This window comes from Symphalangus syndactylus, chromosome X (assembly GCF_028878055.3).
Source record: "Symphalangus syndactylus isolate Jambi chromosome X, NHGRI_mSymSyn1-v2.1_pri, whole genome shotgun sequence".
Lineage (NCBI taxonomy): Eukaryota > Metazoa > Chordata > Mammalia > Primates > Hylobatidae > Symphalangus > Symphalangus syndactylus.
In genome coordinates, this window is record NC_072447.2 from 117658857 (window position 1) to 117681086 (window position 22230).

The following is a 22230-nucleotide window of genomic DNA, read 5'->3' on the forward strand; positions in this document are numbered from 1 at the left end:
TCATCAGAGAAGAGTACAGGGAACAGTACCTAGCACTCACACAGGACCAGAAATAATGCCTTTTTCCACAAGTTACACTGGAAAACCTCATAGTTCATGGGGCATCGGGTAGAGTACTCAGAAGTGTCTTGACTCATTAGTGGTGAATAAGCAGTGCTAAACTTATCACAGTTTTGATTCTGCCTAATATTTCTTAAAAGCAAAGCCTGAAAGGATCACACCATTTCTAAGCAAATTTACCGTGTCCCAGAACAAAACTCAAAAATATTTATAGGAATATATATAAATCTGTATCTGTCTATCTATCTATTGCATCGATAAGGTAAAATTCACAACTTTCTATACATGGAAAGAAATAAGAAAGTGCAACTAATAATGAGGAGAAAAATTAAACAACTGAAATTAACCTAGATGATAGCAGATAAGGACATTAAATGAGTTATTATAATTGTATTAAACACGTGCGTAAAGGTAAGCAGAGACATATGATAGTTAAACAGATTCAAATAAAATATCTCCGAATGAAAACCACAATTTATGTGATAAAAAAAATTCCCTGCTGGGAATTAATGGCAGACTATGTACTGAAGATAAAAAGATTAATGAACTTGAAGATGCAGCAATAAAAACTTCCCAAAGTGAAGCAAAGCAATAAAAAAGAATCCAGAGAAAGAGAAGAACAGATCATTAGTGAGCTCCAAAGTAACTTCAAGGAACCTAATATATATGCAATTGATGCCCCTAGAGGAGAGGACAGAAAAGATATTTCAAGAAACAATGGCCAAAAAAAATTCCAAATTTGATGAAAACTGTAAACCCAAAGATCTAAGAAGTTCAATGAACCTCAAGCACTACAATATGAGAAAAGTATAACAAAGCACGTCAAAATCAAATTGCTTAAAACCAGCAATGAAGAGAAAAATCTTAAAAGTAGCCAGGAGTTAATGAACAAATTTGGAGAGCTAACAATATCTTATTTTCAGATTCATTATATACTTATAGAGCAGTGTAATTGTAGCCTAAAAATAGGCAAGTGAATCAACAGAACAGAGTAGCAAGTTCAGAAAGAGATCCACAAGTGCATGGACAACTGATTTTTGACAAAGGTACAGAGGCAAGTCAACGGGAAAAGGATAGTCTTTTCAACAAATGTTACTGCACAATGTGATATCAATATGCAAGAAAATAAACTGTGATCCATACCTTGCACCATATATAAAGTTTAATTCAAAACGGGTCACTGGACTAAAATATACAATCTAAAATAACACTTGAAGAGAAAGAGGCAGCAGTCTATGGCAGTAGACTGACTTCCTGTTTTTGTAAATAAAGGTTTTTTGAAAAACAACTCTACTCATTTGTTTGCATATCGTCTATAAGTGTTTCCATGCTATGAAAAGGTTGAGTAGTTGCATTTCTAGGACAATTGAAAGAGAACGAGAGAGAGAAACAGATTATGCTTTATAGTAACTGGCATTGCCGTAGCCTTTACAGAGGGTCTTGAATTACTGCCTTTGGAAGAAAGTGGCATAGTTAAAGTATTTAGCTTTTGATTATTCTCAAAGAAATACTCCTAATCTAAACCATTACCGTGTGTAGTCTTTGTGTCCCCATTCTTTTAAGTTACATAATTAGTAATTAATCAGTCTTTGATTTTGTTTTATCACTATGATTTTCCTCTACAGGGGTTTTAAGACTTACAAGTCTGGAAGTCATATAATCTGGTGGTAATTTAGAGGGCATGTAAGGGGCTCAGAAGTCCTCTCTCCTCACAAATTTGTCACCTATGACAGGTACCTAAAATCTTACCATCACTTCTGTCCCACAGTTACTTAAAATTTTGACCCCTTTTATATGTTATTACAAATGGCTTATGTATAAGAGCATGCTGCAAATGGGGGATATATAAAGCATGAAGTCAGCTTTCACCTGTTAGGGACAAAAGGGTAGTGCATCCCTGAAGATGCAAAAGAACATCAAAGATAAGTCTAACTCTTACAATTTCACTGAGGCTACCCCTGGTGACACCTCACTGAAATATATTAAAGCAAACAATTCCAGTCGCAAGTGCATTTCAGCATAAAACAGATACAGTAGGACCACTACCATTGAGTTTCTCTCCTTCAGTTTACAGGGTTCTGATATCACCACAAATCAAAAATAACCAAATAGAAATCACTTTTCTTGCTTTCTATTTTGCCAGAACACCCAGATGCAAAATAAAATATTCAATCTCCCATCTGGATATTTTGTCTCTGTGATGCCAAATATACAAATGCTTCCAAAGTGCTGAACTATTGATGACATTTTTCATCTTTCTTTTACAATGTTTTGACACTGGCGATGCAAGTGCTGTATCCAGTTAGAAGTTTTACTTCTCAATAAACTGCTCAATTGCATCAATAGCCACCTCCACTTCATTGAGTTCTGTTCATCTACTGACAACTTACTATAATGGTGAAAAGTGTGGACAATGTGGGTACACTGCTAGAGTCCAAATCCCTTTTCAGCTGCTTACTGGCTGTGTTACCTTAATGGAGTTATATAGCTTTTCCTTGCCTATTTCTGCATTTGCAAAATGAAGATAATAAGCATAATTACCAGAATTGTTGCCAAAATTAACTCAGATAAATGTAAAGTGCCAGGCATATAACGAACATTCAATAAATACTATCTTTTTGTTATTCCTCTTAGTAAAGCATTCATTGATGTCATAGAGCTACCTTGGAACCGGGGAGTGAATAACCCTGGGGGCTCCTAGGTCCTCAGTCTTTTCCTCCATTTGTTAAAACAGATCTAGAGTGATTTGAATGGTGCAAATGCCAAGCCAAATCAGTGGTGGGGGTGCAGGACCTTGCAATACCCTTCAAGCACACGCAGACCTGCCTGGGCATGTGATCCCATTCTTTCCCATGTGTTTACAAAGTGAGCAAGGCAGGGGGTCTTCTTTCATTTTGTTATAAGTAGCTACATGATTATAAAAAGGGATAACAGCCATTACTAATCTTCCCTATTCAATGCCAGAGGAATTTCCTCTTATTAAGGACCTTTGTCTTGGAATTTGGATTTAGGATTTTATAACCTCAATGGAAAAAGAGGAAGGCAAAATAAGCTATTTAGTGTTGTACATTCCAGCCTGAAACAATTGTCCTTCAGATGTGCACCCTATGGATGCAGCTCTTGATTTGGGAGGTTACTTTTGTTCAGAGGTGAGTCAGCCCTTAGCCAAACTATGAAGGATGCAGTGTCGATCCTTTGAGCTCCCCTGCCTCCCTTTTGAGAGTTCTTTGGCCCCTGTATAATGCCTCAGCCTCAGGTGTCCAGTGTATTCTTCATGGTTGGGATCTTCCCTCCCAGCAATGAAGGAAAGAGATTTGATCAATTATTTCACAATAATGTGTCAGATCCTAATCTGTTACCTCCCTGAGAGAAACTTTGAAAGACACTGCTTATAAAGGAGAAATCCTTATTGGTGGGCATTGCACCTCAAGGAGTCTCAGGGAAGGAAGGGATGCAGACAGAGATTAGGAGACTCTGATCTTCATATCCCAACTAGCTATTATATTGGAGTTTTAGGCCAACCCTACCTTGAGCACTTATCAAGAGGTAGTGGTCACAAAGTTAAACTGCTCAAAAATCAATAATTAAAACTACCATTCCCCCAAGTGTCAGTGAATTCCTGGGGCTGAGATAACCTTGGAAGAGAAATAATGTAAAGTTAAAAGAAAAACATCAGCCGGGCGCAGTGGCTCACACCTGTAATCCCAGCACTTTGGGAGGCCGAGGCTGGCAGATCACGAGGTCAGGAGATCGAAACCATCCTGGCTAACACAGTGAAACCCCATCTCTACTAAAAAATACAAAAGAATTAGCCGGGCGTGGTGGCAGGCGCCTGTAGTCCCAGCTACTGGGGAGGCTGAAGCAGGAGAATGGCGTCAACCCAGGAGGTGGAGCTTGCAGTGAGCTGAGATCGCACCACTGCACCACTCCAGCCTGGGCAACAGAGCGAGACTCCATCTCAAAAAAAAAAAAAAAAAAAAAAAAAAAAAAGACAGACATCGTTGATCTACAAACCTGTCAATCAATTTGAGTACTATGTAGAAAACTCTCAGGGTGGTTAAGACACCCAAAGCTTTTTGGGATCAAGAGAAATATTCACTTTCAGTTCAAATATCTGTACCCTATTGGAATACACAGCCTTAGGAACTCACTCATTGAATGTTTGTAAATCAGAATTCAAAATTATCTATCTTGACAATATCATTGTTCTTTTTTTCTAAATAAATGAAATGTAGCAGCATCTTTTTGCGAGAATTTTGGTATGATCACTAAACTTGATAGGAGGTTCAGCATCTTTATAATTTTATTGCATATTTTACTGATTATATAAGCATCTTATAAAATAATTGCTTATAACATAATTTATTGCAAATAGCAACCATTGTAAATTAGGAATGCATTATTTTTATTTTTCCCCTGCTTATAGAATTCTGAACACACGTCCAAAACCACTTTACTATAGTCTGTATACCTGTCAAAACAGCCATGATGTCATTCAAAATTTCCATTATTTGAACTGAATCAACAGAAATTAGAATGAAAGCACTATAGGATTTTAGAAGCAGCAGAACTGAAAGCTTTACATTTTAAAAGCTTGATACTATTAATAGATGGATGGACCCTGGATTGCTTGAATAGCCTAATTTATTGCAGTAGGAATAAATTAAGTCATTAAAAAAAAAATACCACCAGATATAGACATGCCTTTTTTTTAATACTTAAAATGTGGCAACAGATTTCTTTGTTAGTATGTGTTGTACATCTCTTCCTAATTACAGATTTAAAAACTCATATTTTATAAGGAGAGTGGAATACACACCTCCCTTCTATGGCCCATCTTTGGAGGCAAAATTGTATTTAAAATAAGACTTCTGTAAATTCTACCCCTACGGTGTTTTTCCCTTTCCTGACACGTAGTCACCCAGGAGTTTGTTGACCTGTCTCCATTTTTATGGCTAATGTTGCTCCGAGAAAAGAATTACACGTCAGTCATTTTCACATTACAATGAATTCAATTCAGTGTGCATGGGGAAAAAATCTAGCATTTTAAAATAGTATTTATACAATTGTATGTATACAATTATACACTGTGCCAAAATAAGTCTGTTTGTATCAAAGAGATAACTTGCTAAGTTATTTACCTACCCTCACCTTAAGGGAGATGATTTAAATTTGCCAAGGCAGAAATGTTACCACATGCTTTCATTAGCAGCTAAGAAGAAGGGAAGCATGTTTGAATGAAGCCCACATCTGAACGTGAACCATAGAACAGAGGTTTTGCTTAAAGAGAAAAATTGCTTCAGACCCTTCTGAAAAGAGGAAGTTCCTTTATTCTTAAAATAAGTCAGTTTCTTTTATATTGTGGCTTTTCACAAAATAATTACAGAAAAAGCCATGTAAAAATCTTTTTGCTACAAAACCACAAATAGGCTGGGAGAGAAAAATGGAGAGTGAATAAAAATAAATTCATCCATCAAATTAAGAAAGAAAGTAACTGATAGTTGTCATTCACTTTCTTCTTTTTTTGGTTTATTTGAGGAACTGAATTAATTGCTTTACAGCTTTACTTTGTGCTTGAATGTGGGTAATTCATTTTGATACAAGAACATTAGAATGATATTTGCTAAGATTTTTTAGTTTTCCAATCAAGAACCACAAACAATGCAGATCACTGGGCAGCAATAATGCAAGAAAATATAGGATTATTAATAAATTGATTAAGCTTTTTGTAATATTAAGGAATTTCAGGCATCACACAGGAATGAGCCAGAGAATTAATATTTGAAGAGATAGGGAGCTTATCACAGTGGGTAGGTCACGTACCTAAATGTAACATCACCCTGCCAAGCAAGGATACCAGGTTACATGTATGTACTTTTCATAATAGATTCATGTTTTGTGGTAAAATCTCTGCTATGAAGAGGACGCAATCAATCTCATTTTACTAAAAGGGCCATTCAAAACGCAGTTCATATATTTGTAAAGTGAACGTATCTAATTATCATTATCTGTGAAATTGTTTTCCCTAAAAATTCTTTTGAGATGTTCAGATATAAGACTCGGAGCAAAATTTCTAAGATATAACCTTGGAAAATTATATAGCTATTTTTTCTAAAATGTCATTGGTCAAATGATATTCACTGACTGTAAGTATAACTCAATTTAGTACCCTGCATAATACTACCTTCAAAGCACGTATATGATACATCAAAAGCCTACTCATACAGGAGCTATAAAACATATGCCTTATAAATCCTTTTTCCCCGACTGTAGACCTTTACTTACTGTGCCAATTCCCGTAACTCAGTATTATTTGAAATTCCGAAGATACCATCTGAAAGCAGAAAATTTTGTCTGTTTACCAAGTATACATGTTACCTATTTGGGGAATTGCAGAATATGGTTACTTTAATATCTTCCACCTCTTTTGACTCTGAAGTGTTTATGTCTTGCACTAAAAATGTACTTTCATAGTAGATATTGGGATAATGTAACAAGTACATTATTTAAAAAACTGTAAGATGTTTTAGGTTGTTTGTTCAGCCAAATTTTATAACTCATAAATATGGGACTATGAATGTTGCTGATAAGCTAAATGATCATTATAGTCAGTAAATTTCACCATTTTTCATCATATTGTCTGATCATATCATTGCAAAAAATTAACACACACCTGATTTATCTAGAATTCATAAATATTCATGTATACTTATATATCAGAAACTGTCACAGAACTAGCACCATAACAACATTAGCTTTTAACTTGGGAATGCAGTAGACCATTGGTCTATGCACCCAATTCATCAAACTCAGTATTTTATTCATATTTGAGAGATGTATTTATACAAATTTAACGCCTTTTTTGGGGGGATTTGGAAATAACCAAGGACAGATGTGGTGGCTCATGCCTATAATCCCAACACTTTTGGGAAGCTGAGGAGGAAGGATTGCTTGAGCCCAGGGGTTCAAGACCAGCCTGCACAACACGGCAAGACCCAGTCTCTAGCAAAAATTGTTAAAAAATAAAAAATTAGTCAGGCATGGTTGCCTGCACCTGTGGTCCTAGCTACTCAGGAGACTGAAAAGGCAGGATCACCTGAACCCAGGAGGTCAAGGCTGCAGAGAGCCATGTTCATGCATGGGCAACACGGAGAGACCCTGTCTCAAAAAAAAAAAAAAAGAGAAAAGAACCGAAATGATTGTATTCACTAATACTAAATAATTTTCTTGTTAAACCTGATCCCCTTGGAAAATTGAGATTGAAAGATGATTGCAGTTGTTAAATTTCTTTTTTAAAAAAAATAAATAAATATGAAATTTTATGCAATATCTGTCTTTGTTCAGTTCAAGAGCCAGAAAAACTATGCTATTTTATTATACTTTACTTTTCTACTTTATTAAAGGAATACTTGCTTTATAAACTAGTCAGCAAAAACCAAGTTTAAAAGGATTAGAATGTGTCAGATGTGGAAAATTTCAGATAATCTCAATTCTGCCACTTGCTAATCGAACTGACTTTAGCCTTACCTAAGTGGCATGAGGCCACTTTAAATTTCAGTTTCCACATCTATAAAATGATGATACTTGTTCCTTATTTATCTAATGTTATATAGTAATCATTCAATAAATGTCACTTATTATTTTTGTTGTTATTATTACATGACTATTATCAAAATTTGAATAAAAGAAACCAGGCCTGACAGTTGGCTTATACAGGCATGGATTCTTTTAGCATTCAAAAGTATATTTAGTACTCATGTGTTTTCTTGTGATTTCAACCTTTTCATGTTCCTGAAATTCTTTAGAATTCCATGACAGCTTTGATTCTCAGATAGGTGTTCCAATATTTAACTGGAATACTATATCTGATTAGCATGAGAAAGAAAAGAAACTTTTTCTCTGAGGAATGCGAGCCACTTTTACTTATCAGACCCAGAAGCCATTGAAACGTCACAGCAATAATGTCTTACATCGCCCCCTACCTTAGCTCCCCCACCACTTAAGGTAAGTAATCATTTCAAAGCCACATGCTATATGGACTCTAGAGTGAGTTTTGCTGCAAATACCTTATAAAATAACCTAACAATGCCCCGGGCTGGACACCGTAATTCCTACCCTGCAGTTCAACAGTGCATAGGCAATCACAAATAAATGTTATTTCTGTAAACCAATGACAATTCTAGAAAAACAACTTTTGCGATTGCCTCCTCTTCTGATTCATCCTTTTATCTGTAAAAACTTGAACCTTCCCTTTGTTCTCTGGACCACTTCCCAGTGTTTCCCGGGCTACCGTCCTCAACTTGAGGCCAAATAAAATCTCTATATGAATTTGCCACAGTGTCTTTCTTTTTTTTTTCTTTTTTTTTTTTTTAAATTGAGACAGGGTCTCACTCTGTCACCCAGGCTGGAGTGCAGTGGTGCGGTCTCAGCTCACTGCAGCCTCTGCCTCCTGGGCTCAAGCAAACCTCTCACCTCAGCCTCCTGAGTAGCTGGGACCAGAGGCACGTGCCACCATGCCCGGCCTTTTTTTTTTTTTTTTTTTTTTTTTTTAAATTTTTGTAGAGATGGGGTCTCACTATGTTTTCCAGGCTGGTTTCAAACTCCTGGGCTCAAGTGATTCTCCTTCCTCAGCCTCTCAAAGTGCTGGGATTACAGACACGAGCTACTGCTCCTAGCCCTCCTTTCTTCTTGGCTGAGGTCTAGACGTTATTCGGTCTGCTTATTTCAACCCTCTCTTTCTAGAACAGAGGTTCCATATTTGCCTCCAGACAAGAGATTCACATTTTAGGGAGATTTAAAAAGAAGAGGAAAAGAAAAAGAGAAGAAAAGAGAAGGGAGGAAGGGAGGAAAGGGAAGGGAAGGGAGGGGAGGGGAGGGGAGGGGAGGGGAGGGGAGGGAAGGGAAGGGGAGGGAAGGGAAGGGAAGAGAAGGGAAGAAATCTGCCTGCTCTACCCCTGCTTCACAGCTAGTGGTCTAGGTCATGGTATTAGCAGTCCAATGACACCACTGGTTTTACTTTTTTGGCCTAAATTACATAGCATTCTTTTCAAATTGCTGTTGCTTTGTATTGTTTGTAATTCAGACTTGTTTTTGTCTTATTTGTGACCAATGCTTCTTAGTTTTAAACTAAAATGTGCATGAAAGAGAGTTCTTTTGCCCCAAAGTTAAGGGATTTCAAAGTTTTGTTTGTTTGTTTGTTTATTAATACAGAGCCCTCTCGGTCCCTTGGAGATATAAATCTTACCATGTCCATGAAATGTTAACATCCAGGGAATTAGCTAAGCAACATTCCAGCTGAGATCAGATTTGAAACAGAGTTAAAGTCCTGTAGAGAAACACAAAATTCCTTTCCTCGGTGGGTAACTTTAGCTTTGGAGATAAATATTTATAAAAAATTAATTTGAATTACTTGTTTTAAATTATTTGTGTGACTCTTGACCTTTGACGGCATACATTTGTAATCCTTTCTACTGAAGAAAACCAAAATATCCCTCTCTAAAATACTGGAGATTGTTGAGCTGAAGACAGGTATAATCCAGAGGGACTCTCTTTGCTTTTCCTCTACTTGTCTGATGGCAGGACAGCAATTTACAAAGACAAAGATTTTCCTGCCTGCCTTTTCCTACTGCATTAGACGACTGCACTGCTATAAAGGAATACCTGAGACTGGATAATTCACAAAGAAAAGAGATGTATTTGGCTCATGTTTCTTCAGGCTGTACAAGAAGCATGACGCAACCATCTGTTTCTGCTGAGGGCTTTAGGAAGCTTCCGATCATGACAGAAGGTGAAAGGGAGCAGAGGTGTCACATGGTGAAAGAAGAGGAGGCAAGAGGGAGAGGAGAGGGGTACCATATTTTTAAACAACCAGTTCTTGTGTGAACTATTAGAGCAGAAATTCATTACTTCATTACTTCATTACTCCAAGGACAGCACCAAGCCATTTATGAGGGATCTGCCCCCATGACCCAAACCCTTCTTTTACACCCTACTTCAAACATGAGATTTGGAAGGAACAAATATCCAAACTATATCACCCACTTAATAATAGCCTTCTTTACAACACTTGCTTATCAGCTCAGAGACAGCAGCAACAAAGGATCTAGAAGTCGACTTTACTCTTCCCATCAATTTACCGTCCCACATTTTTCCAATTTTTGGCACTATTCCCATGGCAGCTTTTGTTTTCCTTTTTTACTATCTCTTTTAATCGTCCATTTGGTCTTCGAACATAGACACTTAGCTGAGAAACTGAGACCTTAGAAAATATGGCCTGACACATGTGAGCTGCACTCCACTTGCAGCTAGAAAAACTTTGACCATTTGTAAATCAGGTCATCTGGCTTTTTGTTTTTGATTTGTAAGAGTTTACTATATATTCTGGATACAGATCCCTTATCGAACATATAACTGACAAACATTTTCTCCCATTCTGTGGGTGGTCTTTTCACATTTTTGATGGGGTCCTTTGAAGCATAAAAGTTTTTGATTTTGATAAACTCTAACTTATCATTTTTTTTCTTTTGTTACTTATGCTTTTGGTGTCATTTCTAAGAATCCATTGCCAAATCCCAGGAAGATTTTCACTTACATTTTCTTTCAAAACCGGCACAAGACAAGGATACCCTCTCTCACACTCCTGTTCAATATAGTGTTGGAAGTTCTGGCCAGTGCAATCAGGCAGGAAAAAGAAATAAAGGGTATTCAATTAGGAAAAGGGGAAGTCAAATTTTCCCTGTTTGCAGATGACATAATTGTGTATCCAGAAAACCCCATTATCTCAGCCCAAAATCTTCTTAAGCTGATCAGCAACTTCAGCAAAGTCTCAGGATACAAAATCAATGTACAAAACTCACAAGCATTCCTATACACCAATAACAAACAGAGAGCCAAATCATGAGTGAACTCCCATTTACAATTACTACAAAGAAAATAAAATACCTAGGAATCCAACTTAGAAGGGATGTGAAGGACCTCTTCAAGAACTATAAACCACTGCTCAATGAAATAAAAGAGGACACAAATGGAAGAACATTCCATGCTCAAGGATAGGAAGAATCAATATCATGAAAATGGTCATACTGCCCAAGGTAATTTATAGATTCAATGCCATCCCCGTCAAGCTATCAATGACTTTCTTCACAGAATTGGAAAAAACTACTTTAAACTTCATATGGAACCAAAAAAGAGCCTGCATTGCCAAGACAATCCTAAGCAAAAAGAACAAAGCTGGAGGCATCACACTACCTGACTTCAAACTATACTACAAGGCTACAGTAACCAAAACAGCATGGTACTGGTACCAAAGTAGATATATAGATTAATGGAACAGAACAGAGGCCTCAGAAATACCACCACACATCTACAACCATATGATCTTTGACAAGCCTGACAAAAACAAGCAATGGGGAAAGGATTCCCTATTTAATAAATGGTGCTGGGAAAACTGGCTATCCATACGTAGAAAGCTGAAACTGGATCCTTTCCTTACACCTTATACAAAAATTAATTCAAGATGGATTCAAGACTTAAATGTTAGACCTAAAACCATAAAAACCCTAGAAGAAAACCTAGGCAATACCATTCAGAACATAGGCATGGGCAAGGACTTTATGACTACAACACCAAAAGCAATGGCAACAAAAGCCAAAATAGACAAATGGGATCTAATTAAACTAAAGGGCTTCTGCACAGCAAAAGAAACTACCATCAGAGTGAAGAGACAACCTACAGAATGGGAGAACATTTTTGCAATCTACCCATCTGACAAAGGGCTAATATCCAGAATCTACAAATAACTCAAACAAATTTACAAGAAAAAAACAAACAACCCCATCAAAAAGTGGGCAAAGGATATGAACAGACAGTTCTCAAAAGAAGACATGTATGCAACCAACAGGCACATGAAAAAATGCTCATCATCACTGGTCATCAGAGAAATGCAAATCAAAACCACAATGAGATACCATCTCATGCCAGTTAGAATGGTGATCATTAAAAAGTCAGGAAACAACAGATGCTGGAGAGGATGTGGAGAAATAGGAACGCTTTTACACTGTTGGTGGGAGAGTAAATTAGTTCAACCATTGTGGAAGACAGTATGGCGATTCCTCAAGGATCTAGAACTAGAAAAACCATTTGACCCAGCGATCCCATTACTGGGTATATACCCAAAGGATTATAAATCATGGTACTACAAAGACACATGTACACATATGTTTATTGCGGCATTATTCACAATAGCAAAGACTTAGGTAGTTGTTAGTGAGAACAACATCTTTATTTCTTTTTAATCATTCACGATTTGATGATAGGTTATTTGTAGATAGCCTTTATAACGTTGAGAAGGTTTCCTTTTACGACTTATTTGTTGAGTATTTTTATTATGAAATGTCATTAAATTTTTCACAGGCCTTTTTGGTGTCTTTTGAAAAACAGTATGTAGTTTTTGTCCTTTATTGTATCAATATGGTTGTACAACACTGTTTGATTTTAGTCAATCCCAAATTCCTGGAATAAATCTCACTGAGTCATAATATATAATCCTTTTTATATGTTGCCTGATTTGGTTCCTAGTATTTTGTTGACTATATTTGCATTTACAGCCTTAATGTATATTAGCCTGTACTTTTCTTGGGATATTTTTTCTGGTTTTGGTATCAGAGTAATATTGGCCACATAGAATGAGTTAGAAAGGGTTCTTTTTCCTCTATTACTTATAAAAATATGTGAGGATTTCTGTTCATTCTTTTTTGTAATGTTTGCTCAAATTCATCAGTGAAGCCAGCTCAACCTGGATTTTCTTTGTGAGAAGTGTTTTTGTTACTAATTCCATCTCTCTACTTCTTATAAGCCTATTCAGATTTTTTATTTCTTTCTGAATCAGTTTCAGAAGTTTGCATCTTTATGAAAATGTATCCATTTTATCCAGGGTATCTAATTTTTTGGTGTATAATTGTTCCTAGTATTCTTTTATTATAATTTTTTTCTGTCATGTTAGTAATGACATCTTCTCTTACATTCCTCATTTTAGTAATTTGAGTTGCCTTTTACATGATCAATCTGCTAGTTTTTAATTTCCTTTATCTTTTGAAAGACTCAACTTGCAGTTTCACTGATTCCTCCTTTTTCTACTCTTAACTGTTTTTTTATGTTCTGATCTTTTCACTTACTTCCTTTTGCTTGTTTTGTATTTAGCATGTTCTTCTTTTCCTAATTTATTAAGGTGAAGTGTTAATTGATATGAGAGCTCTCTTTTTTTTAATATAGGCATTTAATAGTTACAGATTTCACTCTAAGCACTGCTTTAGCTGTGTAGATAGTATGTTACGTTTTCATTTCCTCCTACTCAAATTATTTCCTAATTTCCTCTGTGATTTCTTGCTTTCCCGTTGGTTATTTAAGAGTGTGTTGTTTAATTTTCACATACTTGTGAATTTCCCAAATGTCCTTCTGTTGTTGATTTCTAAATTTCATTCTATTTTAGCTAGAGAACATACTTTGCATTATTTCAATACTTTTAAATTTGCTGAGACTTGTTTTATGGCCTAGCATAAGTGTTATTCAGGATGAAGTTATACAAGGGCTTGAGAATCGTATGTATTTTGCTGTTTTGAGTGTAGTATTCTCTATATGTGTGTTTGGTATAGTTTCTTTAGTGTTGTCCAAATCTTATTTTTTCCTTGTTAATCTTGTGTCTAGTTGTTCATTATTGAAAGAAGCTGTTGAAGTCTCCAATAATTATTGTTCAATTGCCAACATCTCCCTTCAATTCAGACAGATTTTGCTTCATGTATTTTGGGCTTTGTTGCTACCTACATGTATATTTGTCATTGTTATGGTTTTCTAATGGATTTATCTTTTTATCGTTATAGAGTATCTTTCTTTTTCTCTAGAAATATTCTTTGCGCTACAGTCTATTTTGTTCAATAGTAATATAGATACTCCAGCTCTGTTTTGGTTACTGTTGCATTATATATATTTTCCATCCTTTTACTTTAAATTCATGTCTTTGTAAATCTAAAGTGTGTCTCTAGTAGATAGCCTACAGTATGATCCTGATTTATATTTTGTGTATTCTGTTACTATGTACCTTTGAAGTATCCATTTTGCTATTTGTTTTTCACATGTCTTATCTCTTTTTGTTTCCTGTTTCTGTGTTATTGCCTTAGGATTTTTGGCATTTTTAAGAATTTTATTTTACTATCAATTAACAATTTATTAATTGTATATTTATGTTTATGGGATAGCCTTGTTTTGTATAAAATAGACATTTTCAAGTGTACCATTTTAATTTCCTTTTTATTTCTTTTACCATTCTTTGTTATTTTCTTAATGGTCCCCCTTGTGATGACAGTTAATATCATACCTTAAAAAGAACTTGTTTAGATTAATACCAACTTACTTTGATCAGTATCCAAAAGTGTAGCTCTAATCCAACTTTGTTTTTTTCACCCTTCTTTGTATTATTATTTATTGACATAGAAACTATATTGTACCTTGGAAGCCTACTAATAGTTTTATAATTATTGTCTTATGTGTTCTCTTTTAAGTCAGATAGGAAAAGAAAATAGTTACAAACAGAAATATACTGATCCTGTATTTTATATTCATCTATGCAGTTACCTTTATTCGTGTTCTTTATTTCTTCATGTGGATTTGAGTTTTTGTCTAGTGAAAATATTTTTTAGAGTGAAGGACTCCTTTTAGTATTTCTTATAGGGAAGGTCTACTCATTATGTCAGTTATTTTGTTTTGTTATTTTTTAAATCTTGGCACGTCTTAATATCTCTATTTTTGGAACAGTTTGCTAGAGATAGAATTCTTGGTTAATGGGTTGCTTTTTTCACTTCAGCATGATACATATGTCATCCTACTGCCTTCTGCCCTCCACATTTCCAATAAGAAGTTAGCTGTTACTGCTGTTAAAAAATACCTTGTACGTAGAGCTACATTTCTTTTACTGCTTTCAAGATTCTCTTTGTGTTTTGTCACTTTGTCTATGATGTGTCTGAGTGTAGACTACTTTAAGATTATCCTACTGGAAGATTGTTTTGCTATTTGAACGTGCAAATTCATGTTTTTTCATCAAATTGTGTTAGCCTTTAGAAATTATGTCTTCAAATATTCTTTCTGTTCTTCCTTTCTCTTCTCCCTCAGGGACTTCAGTGTCTCACATATCTTTGAGACTATATTAATTTTCTTTATTATTTCTTCTTTCTGTTCTTTACGATAATCACAATGAACTATATTCAAATTTTCTTATTGTTTCCTTGACAGTTGAAATCTGCTGTAGAACTCCTCTTGTGAATTCCTCACTTCAGTCATTGTGATTTTTAAACTACTGAGTTACTATTTGGTGCTTTTAAAAAATAATGTCTATCTCTTTGTTGACACTCTCTTTAGTGAGAAATCATTGCCATATACTCCTTTATTTTTTTAGACAAGATGTTTTTTAGTTATTTGAACATATTTATAATTACCTATTTAAAATCTTTATATAATAAATCTGACATCTTGGCTTCCACCATGACATTTTCTATTGACTTTCTTTTTTTTTTTTTCTTTGTATGGGCCATTCATTCCTGTTTCTTTGTATGTCTACTTTTTCTTTAAAATACTTGACATTTTAATATAACATTGTAAATCTTGAAATCAGAACTTCTTCTCCCAGGGTTTGTTGGTCTTGCTGTTAGCTGTTTTGTTGTTGATGTTTATATTGTTATTGTTCCTCATTTGTTTGCTGACTTTCCTGGACTGATACTGTAAAGTCTGTTTTCTTTGACATATGTAGCCACTAAAGTGTCTCCTTGGTTAGGTTAGTGATTAGCAAGACACAGGTGTCCTTAAATGCCATGAACCAGTAATTCTCCCAGCCATTGCCAAGGATTTGGTATATTTTTTTAGACATGCCTTAAATATTCCTGCAATTAACAACTCTGTTATCCTTACTTTCAACTTCTTCAGAGGCATAAGATTAGTCAGACTTAAATTAGCTGGGTGTGGTGGTGGGTACCTGTAATCCCAGCTACTCGGGAGGCTGAGGCAGGAGAATCACTTGAACCCAGGAGGCTGAGGTTGCAGTGAGCCAAGACTGTGCCACTGCACTCCAGCCTGGGCAACAGTGCAAGACTCCATCTCAAAGAAAAAAATAAAAAAGAAAGAAAAAGAAAGAAAGAAAGAAAGAAAGAAAGAAAGAAAGAAAGAAAGAAAGAAAGAAAGAAAGAAAGGAAAGGGAGAGAGAGAAAGAAAGAAAGAAAAGAAAGAGAGAGAGAAAGAAAGAAAGAAAGAAAGAAAGAAAGAAAGAAAAAGAAAAGAAAAGAAAAAGATTAGTCAGACTTGAGCAAATAGGGCATTCTGAGGACTTTCTTGAGCCTACAGCCTTGCACACCTGAGTGGCCTTCTAGATTCTCAGAAATATGTTGACATTTTCAAAGATTGTTATGAATGTCTCATTCACCAGTTTTTCCTTTTAAGTTTTTGGTCAGCCTCTTGTTAATTGCTTCAGGTAGCTGCAGTGTTAAACAACTACCACTTTTTGTGAGAAAATTTTTTAGGTATAGGCTTATTTGTACAGAGTGAGCTCTGATTCAGGTCCATTAAAGACAACCCTGAGAATAGAGCTATTTAGGGAGTTTCCAGACATGTCAAATAGTCACATTTCTCAGGGAATGGGTTTTGTGGAAGAACATGCCTGTTTCTGCTTCCTCTAGCAGTTGCTAAAATGCAAGTTTTCATGACTACTGCAGTTGTGAGGCTGTTGATTTCAAGACTCTCACAAATCTAGGGAGTGAAGAATAGTAATAGAGCGAGCTAACACATCACAGAGATTGCAGTTCTTACAAAAGTTTAGCTGTTTTTCTTGGAGAAATACTCCTTGGAATGTTGCAAGCCTTTGATTAATTTCCAGAGTTTTAGAAAGGTTTGTTTTGATGATTTTTTCCAATGTTCCAATTGCTTTTCAGAAGGAGAGGTTTCTGTAAAGCTACTTTTATTAGGACCTTTGACAGCTTTGACTTTTTGTTCATATCTGCAGAACATTACGTCTTCTACAATATACTAATACATTCTTCTAATAAATCATCTTTGCACAATGTGAAGGGAACATTTCAATAGTTGAATATTTGGGGATATAAACAAAACTGTCTGTTATATCAAAAGTATAACCTCATTTAATTTTTATTTTTCAGAAAAGTTTAGCTGCCTCCATAGATAGCATGTCTTTGGGAAATATAATTCCATGAGAATTTTGGTAGTGATAGTTCTCATTTCGCTCCCTCCCCGCAGTACACATACACATTTATTCTTCCTCTCTGGATATTAGCCAACAAGGCTAATTTTATTGCAAGGCCCTGTGGCATACTAGGTACTTCTATTTCAAATGATATAGACAGTTACAGAATGTTTATCATAGTCTACTGAAGTCTGAATGATACATATTACAAATACAGTTATTACACATTCAGCATTCTTCAGACCAGATGGGTCTGATATGGAGGATCCCAGAAAGTTAGAAAGATCACCATTCTCAGATTTATTTCAGTCTGTGTCTTTTCCAAGGAAATTTCAATCTAGTATCTTTGAATGTAACCCAAGAGTAACTCTCAGGTTTGGTCTCTGAGTGAGGTGTTCCAATCTTACATTTTATAATACTAATTTCCTAAATAATTAGCAGTGGGAATGGTCACTACATTTTTCAAGTGATGCCTGCAGATTTAAAAATTGGAATTTTAAAAATCTATCTGTTCCAGAGTCTGAATACCTTGGCATTTGGAGCAACATGAAAGAATCACTATCTTGCCTGTAGCAAACAGATTTTTCAGCTTAGGTTCTGCATCTCTTGCCCTTTCAGTAGTTTATTGAGCTGTTCCAAGATTACCACTGGTTAAATGGAGTACAAGAAAATAGCATTCATTAAAGCTTGCTTAATCCAAGGAAACTTGGCCTAAGAATGATCTTTGATAGAGCCATTGTTGTACTTCAAATTACATTTAAATTACTCTAAGACGGATATTCAAATGTAAAATGTAAAAAGCACAAGTGTTACAGAAACTTAAACCCATAATGCCTCTCTCAGCTGCATGAAAGGTACAATGATATAAAAATCTCAAGCTCCTAGTTACTTATGAAGGGCTTTACTATGTGGCCAGGGGGTTGACAGACTAAATGTACACATTGTTTGAAACTGTGTATATTTTTCTATGATTTTTAGTAGTTACCAATGAAAACAATGCCATTTAAATACCATTACTCTTGGCTATTGCTGCAACAGTAATTTTCAAAGGAGAATATTATCCTGCACATCTGGGTGATTATTTTTCATTGTCCAATGACTGGGGTACCATATTAGCAACTAGTGACTATTAGTCAGAGATACCAAAAAGTCCCATGTAACAAAGACTTGTCACACTCAAAACTTTAATATGGTCCCCTTTAAGAGACAGTGAGAAATGGAATTGCACTCTAGTCATAATAGGCAATATCTTACGATAATGATGCACTTTTTTCATAGTTGCATTCCTCAAGATGAAATCCATTGCAACATGTCAGAATTCTTTATGAGTGCTGCATTATGGCTCGCTTCATGCTTAAGAACAAACATGAGGATTTCAGAGCTGAATCAACGTTAGACTCTTAAAAAACAATTGTATCATGTAAGTATCTACTTTGTAGCTCCATTTTAAAAGCTATGGATGGCCTTTGTATAAATTTACTACTTGCCTATGGAAAAGACTATTATTAAATTAGAAGTTAGGTCTAAGATGAAACAAGTGTGACCATTTAGCATTTAAGTCTAGCTGCATTTCTGCATTGATGCAAGCAGACCTTTCTTTGTCCAGATCTAGGATAGATTAACTGAGATCCTGACACTTTTAAAGGTCTGAAAAAAACATGTAAAATGTATTCTCCCTGAAGGCTGCTAACAGTGAGGTTTCATCTGCATAACAAGACCACCTTTGCTAGCCAGACCTCTTCTTCTCCCCTTCCCATAACCTGTCTTGCCACTATCACCTGATTTACCAACATAAATGTTCTAAGCCCCTATTTTTTTCTCTAACCTCAAGATGGTGTTTAAGCTTCTGTATCCCATTGCAGAGTTGGTGTAATTACTTTGTGATTCTTCCATGTACATGTTAATAAATTTGTATGCCTTCCTTCCTATTAATATGCCTTTCTAAAAATTTTATTTATAAAGACACGGTCTCACTATGTTCCCCAGGCTCAATTACAGTGGCTATTCACGGGTACCATCTCACCACTGATGAGCAAGGGAGTTTTCATCTGCTCCACTTACAACCTGGGCCAGTTCATCCCTCCCTAGGTGACTTGATGGTCCCCTACTCCCTCGCAATTAAGATATTGATGGCAAACAGTGTGGATACTCTATCAGCACAGTGCACTACAGCCTGTTACTGGACACAAGTGATTCTCCTGCCTTGGTCTCTGGAGTAGCTGGGACTATAAGCATGCCCACTGTACCTGGCTAATCTGCCTTTTGTCAGTTGATATTTCAGTGAACCTTCAGAGAGTGAAGGGAATGTTTTCCTTTCCCCGTATAGGGGTTAGGAGTTCAATATATGAATTTGGGATTATGAAAGGAAAATAAAATCTTGGGACCTCAAACACACTAAGCCAAAGGGAAAAGTCAAGCTTGGGAACTGAGTCATAGAAAATTGCCTCCCATTTTTATTCCTGCAAAAATTAAAGGCCACATACTTCCCCAGGAAGCCTCCCTCACAATTTGCTCACAAGGAAATTCCTCATAGGTCCCAAGATATTTACCCTAAAACAGTTCTGTTGAATTTCACGCTGACAAGGTAATTAACAGCTTATCTTCACAGGTACAAGACAAAGACAAGACCATCACGGATAAAGACAAGAGCAGATTTTACTATATGTGCTGCCACCATCACGGATAAAGACAAGAACAGATTTTAGTATATGTGCTGCCATTTGAGACCAGCCTGGCCAACGTTGTGAAACCCCGTCTCTACTGAAAATACAAAAATTAGCTGGGTGTGGCGGTACGCCCCCGTGATCCCAGCTACTCGGGAGGCTGAGGCAGGAGAATCCCTTGAACCTGGGAGGCGAAGGTTGCAGTGAGCTGAGATCGCACCACTGCACTCCAGCCTGGGTGACAGAGGGAGACTCCATCTCAAAATAAATAAATAAATAAATAAATAAATAATAAATTAATTAAATAAAGACAAGACCAGAAGCCATACTCCACCCAACTGAGACAAATGCGTATTAATGCAGATTCACTGAGCACAAGCCAATGCATAATTAACTGTTCTTCTATCCCTTCTTTTTATATATAAAATGTAGATTCAGTGAACACTGATGAAAGCCTCAAAAGAACGGAACCACTTGCCTCTTTATCTACCCTACCCCAACATTTTGTTTCTTTCTTGGTTCTCCTACTGCCCACTCTTTCCCTTTGAAATACTGGAGTCCCCAAGCCCCCTTTGAAATAAAAAGCAGAAATCACAGATGTCCCTGTGGGTTTTGTGTTTCTTTTCCCTGAGCCCATCCTCAACCTTAGCAAAATAAACCTTGAAATTGATTGAAACCTGTTTCAGAGACTTTTGGGTTTACAAATTGGCAACTATAGGAGGAATTCTGAATGGAGGTGGCCCTTAACCTGTGGCAAATCTCCTATCCGTGCCTGGTACTGGTTGGGCTATCTTTATCACTCAAACCAATAAGGCAATTTGCTGAGGTCTGGAAGCTACCCAGCTCCGGAGAACACCTGATCTCCCAAATTTTGGGTGAGATTTAAGGCTTATTTTGCTGTACAGCTCATTTATGGAGTTCTGCTTTCTTCCCACAAGAAAGGCAAGTTTTTCCTGCTTTCATAATGATGGGGAGCAGCTAACTACTTCCTGGAGTTCTGCTCACTTCCAACAAGGAAAGTGCTTTTTTCCTGCTTCTAAAATGGTAGAGAGCAATCTGCAGCCTGGGACCCACTCCTAGGTAAATAGCTGAGTTGGGATTTTATCTTAAAAATTCTCTTTAATGATTAAAATATAAGGTTGACAACCAGCTGGTCTTAACTTCTTACAATTAGAGTGCTCATTCATTGTATAAATCTTGCAATTGTTTACCTTTTTTTTTTTTTTTTTTTTTTTTTTTTTTTTTTTTTTTTGTTGTTGTTCTTGCTGTTGTTTTGGTCTCTTCTCCCATTGGATTTGACAAACTCTAAACTCCTCTAGTGTATGAGTCTGGAACTTGCTCCCCTCAGCCTTTCAGGAGATTCCCAGGTTACTGAGAATCACATGCGGGTATCTGGGAGGAATGCTCCCAGTGATGCACAGCAGGTCTGACTAGGTTGCCCCTCTGAAAAACACACTTACGGTCTAATCTCAGCTGGCAGGTACATGTAAGGTACCAACCCCCTACACACTTTGAACCTCTGATGCGCTGTGTCATGGTGCCATAATACAGTGGGACCAAACTGGCTCATGGGATAATGGCCCTGAGAATGTAGGTCCACAAGACACACCTCTTGACTTGGTCAAATCTGAAGGAGAGTTCCAAATTAAGGAGATCAAGGCCTTTGAATTAGCTATCCCTCAAACCCTCAGGTCTTAAAGCTTGAAACTTACATTTGTTTCATCTGAGTTCCTTCCTCAGGAAAGGACCCTCAGATCTCTCAAAAAGTATCAAAGAACTGAAAGTTACCAGATCACTGCATCTAGACAATGAGATGACAGACCCCTCATCTGTCATGACTGCTTCCTTACTCCTCATTAATTCCTGTTTTCCTAACCAAGAAACCAAGAAGACCTGCTTCTTGTTGACCAACTCCTCTCACTTTACCCCTCCCTAGTACTTATGTTCACACATATAGTTACATTTCCTCCTTGCTATATAAATCCTTAATTTTAGTCAGGGAGATTGATTGAAGACTGATCTCCCATCTCCTCAGCTACAGCACCTGATTAAAGTCTGCTTCCTTGGAAACATTCGTTGCCTTAGTGAATGGCTTTCTGTGCAGCGAGCAGCAGGATCTAGACCGAACCTCTGGTGTTTCGGTAACAGATTTTCGTTCCCTGATCAAAAACGCATTGCTTGTGGCTCAGCTGTCACAGGCCAGGAGAGTTTCTAAGCAGCTGCCTACCCATTTTTGGCCAGAGGTGGGGTTTGGTCTCTCTCTCTTTGGCCCTG